Source organism: Dromiciops gliroides, chromosome 2 (assembly GCF_019393635.1).
Source record: "Dromiciops gliroides isolate mDroGli1 chromosome 2, mDroGli1.pri, whole genome shotgun sequence".
Taxonomy (NCBI): Eukaryota; Metazoa; Chordata; class Mammalia; order Microbiotheria; family Microbiotheriidae; genus Dromiciops; species Dromiciops gliroides.
In genome coordinates, this window is record NC_057862.1 from 422,130,401 (window position 1) to 422,142,772 (window position 12,372).

The window sequence follows — 12,372 nt, forward strand, 5'->3', positions numbered from 1 at the left end:
CACAAGAAGCCCAAAACAGGGACCCTGGTGCCCCCAGAGCAGACCTCAACTTAAAGAATAAATAAATAGGCTGCAATAATGAGTAAGAAGCAAAAAAGAGCTCTCTCCATTGAGAGTTTCTATATCAATAGGGAAGAAGCCAACACAAACTCAGATGAGGACAATAGCCTCAAATTGCCTACATCTGAAGCCTCACAAGGGAAGGTGAATTGGTCGCAAGAACAAAAAGCCTTCCTGGAAGAGCTCAAAAAGGATTTTAAAAATCAATTGCAAGAGGTAGAAGAAAAAATGGGGAGAGAAATGAAAGCAAAACAAGAAAACTATGAAAAAAGAATCAGAAGCTTGGGAAAGGAAGCACATAATTTCACTGAAGAAAACAAAGCCTTAAAAAATTCATTTGGCCAAATGGAAAAAAAGGTGCATAATCTCACTGAAGAAAACAATGCCTTAAAAATTAAAGTGGGACAGTTGGAAGATAAGGAATCCATGAGACACCAGGAATCAGTCAAGCAGAATTTAAAAAATGAAAAAATAGAAGAAAATGTGAAATACCTCATTGGAAAGACAACTGATCTGGAAAACAGATCAAGGAGAGACAACTTGAGAATCATTGGACTGCCTGAAAGCCATGACCAGAAAAAGAATCTAGACACCATATTCCAGGAAATTATTAAGGAGAACTGCCATGATATCATAGAATCAGAGGATAAAATCATCATTGAAAGAATCCACCGATCACCTCCTGAAAGAGACCCCAAAAGGAAAACTCCACGGAATATTGTAGCCAAATTCCAGAATTATCAGGTGAAGAAAATACTCCAAGCAGCCAGAAAGAAGCAATTTAAATATCATGGAGCAACAGTCAGGATTGCTCAGGACCTGGCAGCTTCAACATTTAAGGACCGCAAGGCTTGGAATATGATATTCCAGAAGGCAAAGGAGCTTGGATTGCAGCCGAGAATCTATTACCCAGCAAAAATGTGCATTTTCTTTCAGGGGAAAAGATGGACATTTAATGACATTGGGGACTTTCAATCTTTCCTGGTGAAAAGACCAGAACTGAATAGAAAATTCGATCTCAACATACAAGATTCAAGAGAAGTTTAAAAAGGTAAACAGAGGGGGAAAAAAAAAAAGGTTACCCTATTAGGTTAAACTGTTTATATCCCTACACAGGAAAATAATACTCATAACTCTTAAGAACTGTAAATGTATTTGGGCAGAGAGAAGGACTTTATATAGAAGGTATAAATATAAATTGTCTTTGATGTGATGATACAAAAGAATTAAGGGGTTAAAAAGGGAGTCTATGGAGAGGAGAGGAAAGGGGAGGTGGAATGGGATGAATTATATCATATGAAGAGGTGGAAAAAAACCTATTACAATAGAGGGAAAGAAATGAGGGGGGAACATTGTTTCAACCATATTCTCATTAGATTTGACTCAAAGAGGGAATAACATATACGTTCATTGGGATAAAGAAACTTAACTCATTCTTTAGGGAAACAAAAGGGGAAGGGAAAGGGGGGACTGATAGAAGGGAGGACAAAAGCAAGGGAGAAAAGGGTAAAGAAAAGAGAGGGGTGTGATAAAAAGGGAGGGCAGATTGGGGGAGGCAGGGGTAAGAAGTAAAATGTCGGTGAGGAGGAATAGGGTGAAAGAAGGGGGGAAAGGTACAAAGGGGGTAAATAGAATGGAGGGGAATAGACAGTCAGTAATAATAACTGTGAATGTGAATGGGATGAACTCTGCTATAAAACGGAAGCGAATTGCAGAGTGGATTAAAAACCAGAATCCTACAATATGCTGTTTACAAGAAACACATTTGAAGCAGAGACATACACACAGAGTAAAGGTAAAAGGCTGGAGCAGAATATATTATGCCTCAGATAAAGTAAAAAGGCAGGGGTAGCAATCCTTATCTCAGACAAAGTGCAGGCAAAAATAGATCTCATTAAAAGAGATAAGGAAGGAAATTACATCTTACTTAAAGGTACTATAGATAATGAAGTAATATCAATATTAAATATGTATGCGCCAAGTGGTATAGCATCCAAGTTCTTAGAGGAGAAGTTAAATGAGTTACAAGAGGAATTAGACAGTAATACTATACTAGTGGGGGATCTGAATCTCCCCCTCTCAGAATTAGATAAATCTAGCCAAAAAATAAATAAGAAAGAAGTGAAAGAGGTGAATAGATTACTAGAAAAGTTAGACATGATAGATGTCTGGAGAAAATTGAATGGGGATAGAAAGGAATATACCTTTTTTCTCAGCAGTACATGGCACATTTTCAAAAACTGACCATGTATTAGGGCACAAAAACATCATAGTCAAATGTAGAAAGGCAGAAATAGTAAATGCATCCTTCTCAGATCATGATGCAATAAAAATTACATGTAAGAAAGAGCCAGGGAAAAGTAGAATGAAAATCATTTGGAAACTAAATAATTTCATTCTAAAGAATGAATGGGCCAAACAAGAAATCATAGAAACAATCAATAACTTTATCCAAGAGAATGACAATAATGAGACAACATACCAAAATCTATGGGATGCAGCCAAAGCAGTGCTTAGGGGAAAATTTATAGCTCTAAATGCTTACATGAATAAAAAAGAGAAAGAGGAGATTAATGAATTGGGCATGCAACTTAAAAAGCTAGAAAAAGAACAAATTAGAAATCCCCAATTAGACACTAAATTAGAGATCCTGAAAATTAAAGGAGAAATTAATAAGATTGAAAGCAAAAAAACTATAGAATTAATCAATAAAACTAAGAGCTGGTTTTATGAAAAAACCAATAAAATAGATAAAATAATGGTTAATTTGATTAAAAAAAAGAAAGAAGAAAACCAAATTACCAGTATCAAAAATGAAAAGGGTGATGTTACCACCAATGAAGTGGAAATTAAATCAATAATTAGGAATTATTTTGCCCAACTGTATGCCAATAAATTTGACCATCTAAATGAAATGGATGAATATTTACAAAAATACAAACTGCCCAGGTTAACTGAAGAAGAAATAAAATCCTTAAATAAACCCATATTAGAAAAAGAAATTGAACAAGCCATTAATGAACTCCCTAAGAAAAAATCCCCAGGGCCAGATGGGTTTACGGGTGAATTTTACCAAACATTTAAAGAACAATTAATTCCAATATTATACAAATTATTTGGAAAAATAGGTGAAGAAGGAGTTCTACCAAATTCGTTTTATGACACAAATATGGTGGTGATACCAAAACCAGGCAAAGCAAAAAACAGAGAAAGAAAATTATAGACCAATTTCCCTAATGAATATTGATGCTAAAATCTTAAATAAGATATTAGCAAGGAGATTACAGCAAGTGATCACCAGGATAATACACTATGACCAGGTGGGATTTATACCAGGAATGCAGGGCTGGTTCAACATTAGGAAAACTATTAACATAATCAACCACATCAATAAGAAAACCAACCAAAATCATATGATTATCTCAATAGATGCAGAGAAAGCTTTTGACAAAGTACAACACCCATTCCTAATAAAAACACTAGAGAGTTTAGGAATAGGTGGAGCTTTCCTTAGAATAATAAACAGTATCTACCTAAAGCCATCAGCAAGTATTATATGCAATGGAGATAAATTAGAGGCCTTTCCAATAAGATCAGGGGTGAAACAGGGATGTCCATTATCACCCCTATTATTTAATATTGTCCTAGAAATGTTAGCTTTAGCAATCAGAGAAGAGAAAGGAATTAAAGGAATTAGAATAGGCAAGGAGGAAACAAAACTATCACTCTTTGCAGATGATATGATGGTATACTTGAAGAATCCTAGAGAATCAACTCAAAAATTACTTGAAACAATTAACAACTTTAGCAAAGTAGCAGGATATAAAATAAATCCACATAAATCATCAGCATTTCTATACATGACCAACAAAGTCCAGCAGCGAGAGATAGAAAGAGAAATTCCATTTAAAGTAATGGTAGATAATATAAAATACTTGGGAGTCTACTTGCCAAGACAAACCCAGGAACTCTATGAACACAACTACCAAACACTCTTCACACAAATCAAATCAGATCTAAATAATTGGAAAGATATCAATTGCTCATGGATAGGCAGAGCTAATATAGTAAAAATGACAATACTGCCTAAATTAATTTACTTATTCAGTGCCATACCAATCAGATTACCTAAAAATTATTTTATACAGCTAGAAAAAATAATAACAAAATTCATCTGGAAAAACAAAAAATCAAGAATATCCAGGGAAATAATGAAAAAAAATTCACAGGAAGGTGGGTTAGCGGTACCAAACCTGGAGCTTTACTATAAAGCGGCAGTCATCAAAACTATCTGGTACTGGCTAAAAGATAGAGTGGTAGATCAATGGAATAGGCTAGGCTCAGGAAATGCAGTAGTAAATGACACTAGTAATGTAGTGTTTGATAAACCCAAAGACTCCAGCTTCTGGGATAGGAACTCAGTATTTGACAAAAACTGCTGGGAAAACTGGAAGATAGTATGGCAGAAATTAGGCATAGACCAACATCTTACACCTTATACTAAAATAAGGTCAAAATGGATACACGATTTAGACATAAGAGGTGATATCATAGGTAAATTAGGAGAGAAAGAAATAGTCTACCTATCAGATCTTTGGAAAGGAGAACAGTTTTTGACCAAACAAGAGATAGAGTATATTATAAAATGCAAAATGGATGATTTTGATTATATTAAATTAAAAAATTTCTGTACAAACAGAAGAAATGCATCCAAAATTAGAAGGGAGGCAGAAAGCTGGGAAACAATTTTTGAGGCCAGTACTTCTGATAAAGGCCTCATCTCTAAAATATATAGGGAACTAAATCAAATTTATAAGAATCCAAGTCATTCCCCAATTGAGAAATAGTCAAAGGATATGAACAGGCAGTTTTCTGATGAAGAAAACAAAGCTATCTATTCCCATATGAAAAAATGCTCTAAATCTCTAATGATTAGAGAGATGCAAATTAAAACAACTCTGAGGTACCACCTGACACCTATCAGATTGGCTAAAATGACAAAAAAGGAAGATAATAAATGTTGGAGAAGCTGTGGGAAAATTGGAACACTAATTCATTTTTGGTGGAGCTGTGAACTGATCCAACCATTCTGGAGAGCAATTTGGAATTATGCCCAAAGGGCGATAAAGCTGTGCATACCCTTTGACCCAGCAATTCCACTTTTAGGTCTTTTTCCCAAAGAAATCATGGAAAGGGGAAAGGGACCCACATGTACAAAAATATTTATAGCTGCTCTGTACGTGGTAGCAAGGAATTGGAAGTTGAGGGGGTGCCCATCAATTGGGGAATGGCTGGACAAGTTGTGGTATATGAATACAATGGAATACTATTGTGCTGTAAGAAATGATGAGCAGGAGGAGTTTAGAGAAACCTGGAGGGTCTTACGTGAGCTGATGATGAGTGAGATGAGCAGAACCAGAAGAACATTGTACACAGTATCATCAACATTGAGTGTTGACCTACTGTGATGGACTATATTCTTCTCACCAATGCAACGGTACAGAAGAGTTCCAGGGAACTCATGATGGAAGAGGATCTCCAAATCCAAGAAAAAAAAAGAAAGAAAGAACTGTGGAGTATAGATGCTGATTGAACCATATTATTTCTTCTGTTTTGGGTGCTGTTGTTTTTTTTTTTTTCTATTTTGAGGTTTTGCATCACTGCTCTGATTTTTTCTCTTATAACAGGATTAATGCAGAAATAGGATTAATGTTATTATGGATATATATATATATATATGTGTGTGTATAGATATATATCTATATGTATATGTATAGAGATATATAGATATAACCTATATCAGATTACCTGCTGTCTAGGGGAGGGGGGAGGGAGGGGAGGGAGGGAGAAAAATCTGAAATTGTAAAGCTTGTGTAAACAAAAGTTGAGAACTATCTTTACATGTAATGGAAAAATAAAATACTGTATATGTAAAAAAAAGAGAGAGAAGGGAGTAAGAGGTGAAGTAGGCAGGATACTGGGGTACAAAACAGGGGCAGGAAGAAGCTCATAATAGATGGCTACTTTTTCTGTACAGAAGAGGAGGCCATGTTATCTGCTGGCAGAGAGTGCATGAGGAGAGACGAGGTCTGGAATGACCACAGTGGGGATTGTAGTACAATCTGTCTGGACAGAATAAGATTTCCACATAATAATAAGGGTCCAACTGAGATTAGGTAAGTCATGGGCCTAGGCCCATGTGATTTTCTGGATGGTCCTGAGCTCTTCCTTCAGTGACTTGGAGCCTCAAACAGCCAAGGGTGCTAGAGGGCCTGTGCTTTGGAGAACTTAGAGAATGTATGGTCACTCTTCTTGCAAAGCATCTACTGGATATGCTTCATCTCCAGGCAGCCAGGTGGTATGGTAGGTAGAGCACTGGACTTGGAGTCAGGAGAACTTGATTTCAATTTCTGCCCCAGACCCTTTGTGATGCTAGGCAAGTAATTTAACTTTTATCAACTTCAGTTTCCACCTCTGTACAATGGGGGAAAAATAATAGCACCAACTTCACAGGGTTGTGAGAATCAAATGAAATGTCACGTTGAAAGTGATTTGCAAAACTTAGAGCATAACACAGATATATGCTATTATTGTTACTAGGAATACCATAATCTTTGGATAAGGCTAAAAGGTTGGTGCTGAGCTTAAATCAGCCCAGCTCTGAGAAACCTAATCGCCAGGTACTTATTAAACAGATGCTTCTCCCATTGTTTAAAGCCCCAGCTTCCCAATGTTTGGATTGACAAGCCATGGAAATTAATGCAATCATATCTACACCCACAACATGCTCATTTATTACAGGACCCTAGAGGTTGGCTATGATCAACTGGTTCTTTCTCCATACAATGGCTGGCAAATTCCTACTTCCTTTTTCTTCTACCTCTACAATCCAGTCTCTGCCTTTGGAAGTGAAATTTTTTGCCCTGACTACCTCTCCCCATAACTTTATCCATAGCCAACCTAACCCTGCTTTGCAAAATCCATATATTTCTCTATCTTCCCTTTCCTGTGTTCTCTTCCTATAACTTACTCATTCTAACCCTATTTTTCATTCTCCATATGACCTTCAGTCTTTCCATCCCTCTGTGTTCTCCCAATCTATCACCCCTTTCCTGGTCTCACTTTCCTCTCTTCATCGTCTTGATACTAGGGGTAGCTAATTCAACTATATACAATTTACCACCACCATAAATCCATTTCCAGTCCCTCAACCCTGGGTCACCTCATTAACCATCTTCTCTGTTCCTACTCCTGTGCTGCTAGACACTGCTGAATAAGTCACACAACCATTAAGACTGGATCCACTACAAATACACATTATTTAAAAGCAACAGAATATTCAGTGCTACCTAGAAATCCTTTTACTCTCCATTACTGATTATCTATCATACTGCTCTAGTAATCATGACCCTTTCTCTCTAAACATCTACTTCTCCCTTTCTACTATTTTTTTCTGAGACTAGCAAACATGCCAATGTCTCCCATGTCCTTGAAAGACTTCTTAACCCTGCCATCTCAGCAATGGTTGAGGTCATGAAGGTTATCTACTTGTTCTCTTACAATATTCTTATTTATCCTGAGTATCACCTCTATTAGCCATTGTTACTTCACCCCCTCCAAATTAAGAATCTTTAGTTCTCCTTTAGTTTTTCCTTTGTGGAGAAAACAGAAACAAATTAGGAACTGAGCATCTCATTTCTTTTTCTTGTCCACCATCATTGTTTGATATACCCAGAGCAGTGATTCTGTACTTTCCTGTATCCTCCTATTTTGACCAGTGTAGGTTAAAAAGGTGTTTTTATTGTCCTTGGAATGTCTTTCCAACTTTAGTTCATTTTGCACTTAACATTAAGCATCCTTAACATTCTTCTTATATAACCATGCCGTACTTTTATATACAACCTCCATTTCCTGCCCTTGTTTTCATCTTCTGAGCATGTTGGTTAATGAATTCCCTGTGCATTCACATCAGTCTCTTTTAGACAACTTCTCCCCCTTTTTTTCTCATTAATAGAAATATTTCTCTTTGTGCTTTCAGAATTTCATTCTTAAAAGCCTCCCAACCCTCCTTAGATGACCTCCCTTATAGAATTTTAGTCCATGTGATCCTACCTTTACTTCCTTGGGTCCTTTGAAATATGCTTCCCCCAAATCTAAAACACATGTAATAGTATTACCAGCTTTTCTCTCCTCTATCACAAATTCTAAGGCAGAGTAGTCATCCCTAACCCCCCCCCCCACAAGATTCCCATCACTTCCAACCTCACAACCAATTCTTCCTTGTTGGCCCAAACCAGATCCAGAATAGATCATGGATCCCTCCTTTCCAGTCAAGAAATTATGAGGTATTCAATTTTGGGGGGGTTAATGGGGGTAGAAGGATCAGAAGGAGAGGAGGGAAAGGGAGGAGAAAAGAGTAGATATTTACATATTCTATTCCAGAGGTAACAGAGCCATATATTCCAGCCATTGGTCCTTTCCCACCAAGTCTCAGTGATAACTATGATGTCAAATTTGACTCCTTGAATCAGGAATTCAACTTGATTTTTACCTATACTTTTCACATCTATGCACAGACATTTGTAGAGACATATATTGACATATTTTCTTCAAGCTCCTTGCAGAAAGGAACTATGCCATTTTTAGCTCTATCTCCATTGCTAAGCACAGTGTCTTGCCCATTATGCATGCTAATAAGTGTGTCTTGAACCAAATTGAGTCTAAGGGAAATATCCAAACCTTTTCTGATAGGTAGAAATGGCAGGAAAGAGACTTTGGGTCTTGAAAGTAATGACAATAAAGCACAAGGTGTGGCAGGTGGAACCAAACTGGGAAGTCTTTAAGGATGGGCTCAGTAATAGACTGTGTGTCTGTCATCAGGGGATTAAAACAGCTACATGCATAGAGGCTCATCCCCAGAAGGGATTTGCTAGTTTGACTTTTTTTTTTTTAACAGCAAACATTAAAGCATAGATCAGGTTACAGTCTGTGTCTGGGGAGAAAGGACCCACGCCAAGGAAATGTCTTTGAAATAAGTAAATATTCAAAACAAATCACAATACATTTAAATTTAGGTCAAATCAAATTTAGGCAGGTGGATAAGGGGACCGAATTAAGTGCCTACTATGTGCCCGGCACTATGCTGCTAAGCATGTTAACAATACTATGTCATCTGATCCTCACAACAACCTTAGGAGGTAGGTGCTATTATTATCCCCATTTTACAAATGAGAGAACTGAGGTAAACAAAGGCTAAGCGATTTGCCCAGGGTCACACACCTGGTAAGTGTCTGATATGGGATTTGAATTCAGGTCTTCCTGACTCTACTGTGCCACCTAGCTGGCAAGTGGCAACTAGAAGGATGGAATAGAAAGAACACTGGGCTGGGATTCAGGAGACACAGGTTCTATGCAGTCTCACTTCTACCACTAACCAGGTACCCTTGGGCAAGTTATTTCCCTTCTCTAAGCCTTGGTTTCCTCACCTTCAAAATGAGGGAGCTTGCCTACACCAGGGACCCCTTCCCAGAATAATATTGTCAAATGCCCAAGATTACGAAAGAAGCTTTGAAACAAAGATGTAATCTTTCCCATCCAGTACACATTCTCTGAATGCATCCACGGCAGGGGAGGGCAAATGTAAACCCTAGGTTAAGAGAACCCCTGGACAAAATGATGGTACCTAGGATCTATGACATCTTATGGTTTCAGAACATGCTGCAGGACTGTGTGAGAATTGGCATTTATAATGCTATTCCTGAAGGTCCTTTTTACATAATCAAAGATTAAGTATGGTTATCCCAGCTTTTGTGTTCAGTTTATTTTACTGGATTCTAATTCTATGTAATTCTATGTCCTTTGGATTCCAACAAAGGCCCAATTTCGATGGAACCTTATAGCCAATCCCTGTGCCAAAGATGAGAGGTTGATTCTCACTCAAGATAATGTGTCCCTATTTTTCTTCTATACAGCTTTGCCCAAATGGCTAAGGAAACTTATTCCTACCTAACCCATAGCTGTTCCATGTGGCTATTCCATGTCTCCCTAGACTGCTATGAAAATTCCGTTCTTGTTTTTTCTATGTTGCCGCTGGGATGGAGATTCCCCTGTTGTTTTCAGAAGGCAAAGGGTTCTAAGCCCTTCTCTGTCCAAGTTACTCTGGAGTCAGCAACACTGCTTTTCCCATGCTACGGTCTGAGGCAGCCCCGGTTAAGTCAACTAGACTCCTAGAGGAAGGGGGAATTTAATGAAAGAAACTGTTCTTGCATTGGAAGTCAAAAAGCAGGAAGCTATTTGTTTCCAATATTCTGATTTTTTTTCCTTTTGCATCTGAATTCTGTACCAAATTTTGCCATAAGGAAAACTTGATCAGGAAGACACTTCCTGAAGATAAAACTTTTTAAACCACTTCTTCCACACAAATTAACCCAATGGTCATATTTGGGGGAGCACCCTTCTAAGACAGAAATATACTTTTCCTTTTTACACAGTATGAGCCAAAATACCCTACATACTCCTTAGAGGCAAGAATGGAAAAAGTATGCTATAAAAGAGAATCGTTGTTCAGTCATGTCTGACTCTTTGTGACCCCAGGGATCACAGCACATCAATGCTGTCCGTGGGGTTTTCTTGGCAAAGATACTGGAGTGGTTTGCCATTTACTTCTCCAGTGGACTAAGGCAAAAAGAGGTTAAGTGACTCACCCAGGGTCACACAGCTACTAAGTAGGAATCTACGGCAATATTTGACCTCAGGTCTTCCTGACCCCAGAGTTTGAGCCACCGAGTTGACTCCTTATCTCTTGCAAGAATGGAAGAAAGTATAGTATAAAAGAGAATAGTGACCTTTAATTCATAAGACTCAATGGCTTGAATCCTAGCTCAGTCACTAGGTAAATTTCTGCTGCAGGGCAAGACCCTTCAGCTCTATAGGCCCAAGTTTCCTCATTTGTAAAACGAATAGATTAAATTAAATCTCTAAGTCTTGCCCAGCTCTATCATTCTACATTCTAATATGCCATGTTCTAAGATTCCTTCTAGCACCCATATTCTGAAGTCCCTTCTAAGTGAAACATTCTATATTCTAAGGTTCCTTTCAACCCTAAAATTCTATGATTCTCTGTCACAAATAAGGAGGTGTGTTCTTGGCTGCTGGGAAAACTGGAAGACAGTATGGCAGAAACAAGGCATAGACAAACATTTACACCTTATACTAAAATAAGGTCAAAATGGGTACATGATTTAGACATAAAAGGTGATACCATAGGTAAATTAGGAGAGGAAGGAATAGTTTACCTCTCAGATTTATGGAAAGGAGAACAGTTTATGACCAAACACAAGAGATAGAGAATATTATGAAATACAAAATGGATGATTTTGATTACATTAAATTAAAATATTTTTGTACAAACAGAAGCAATGAATCCAAAATTAGAAGGGAGGCAAAAAGCTGGGAAATAATTTTTATAGCCAGTATTTCTGATAAAGGCCTCATTTCTAAAATATATCGGGAACTAAATCAAATTTATAAGACTCTAAGTCATTCCCCAATTGAGAAATGGTCAAAGGACATGAACAGGCAGTTTTCTGATGAAATCAAAGCTATCAATTGCCATATGAAAAAATGCCCTAAATCACTATTGATTAGAGAAATGCAAATTAAAACAACTCTGAGGCACCACGTGACACCTATCAGATTGGCTAATATAACAAAAAAGGAAACTAATAAATGTTGGAGAAGCTGTGGAAAGATTGGAACACTAATGCATTGTTGGTAGAGCTGTGAACTGATCCAACCATTCTGGAAAGCTATTTGGAATTACGCCCAAAGGGCTATAAAGCTGTGCATACCCTTTGACCCAGCAATATCACTATTAGGTCTTTTTCCCAAAGAGATCATAAAAAAAGGAAAAGGACCCACATGTACAAAAATATTTATAGCTGCTCTTTTTGTGGTGGCAAGGAATTGGAAATTGAGGGGCTGCCCATCAATTGGGGAATGGTTGAACAAGTTGTGGCATGTGAATGTAATGGAATACTATTGTGCTGTAAGAAACAATGAGCAGGAGGAGTTCAGAGAAGCCTGGAAGGACTCACATGAACTGACTGAGATGAGCAGAACCAGGAGAACACTGTACATAGTATCAACAACATTGTGTGTTGATCAACTGTGATAGACTTGACTCTTCTCAGAAATACAATGGTCCAAGAGAGTTGCAAAGGACTCATGCTGGAAAATGCTCTCCAAATCCACAAAAAAAAAAGAACTGTGGCATCTAGATGCAGATTGAACCATACTATTTCTATTTTGTTT

The 12,372-nt window shown here is 37.5% G+C and overlaps 1 protein-coding gene across 6 annotated transcripts in view; it reads right to left on the minus strand.

Moving 5' to 3' along the window:
- The window catches only part of MVB12B (multivesicular body subunit 12B), a 329,258-nt gene that overhangs the window by 228,024 nt on the left and 88,862 nt on the right, over positions 1 to 12,372 (minus strand). The gene's annotated exons all lie outside the window — the stretch shown is intronic.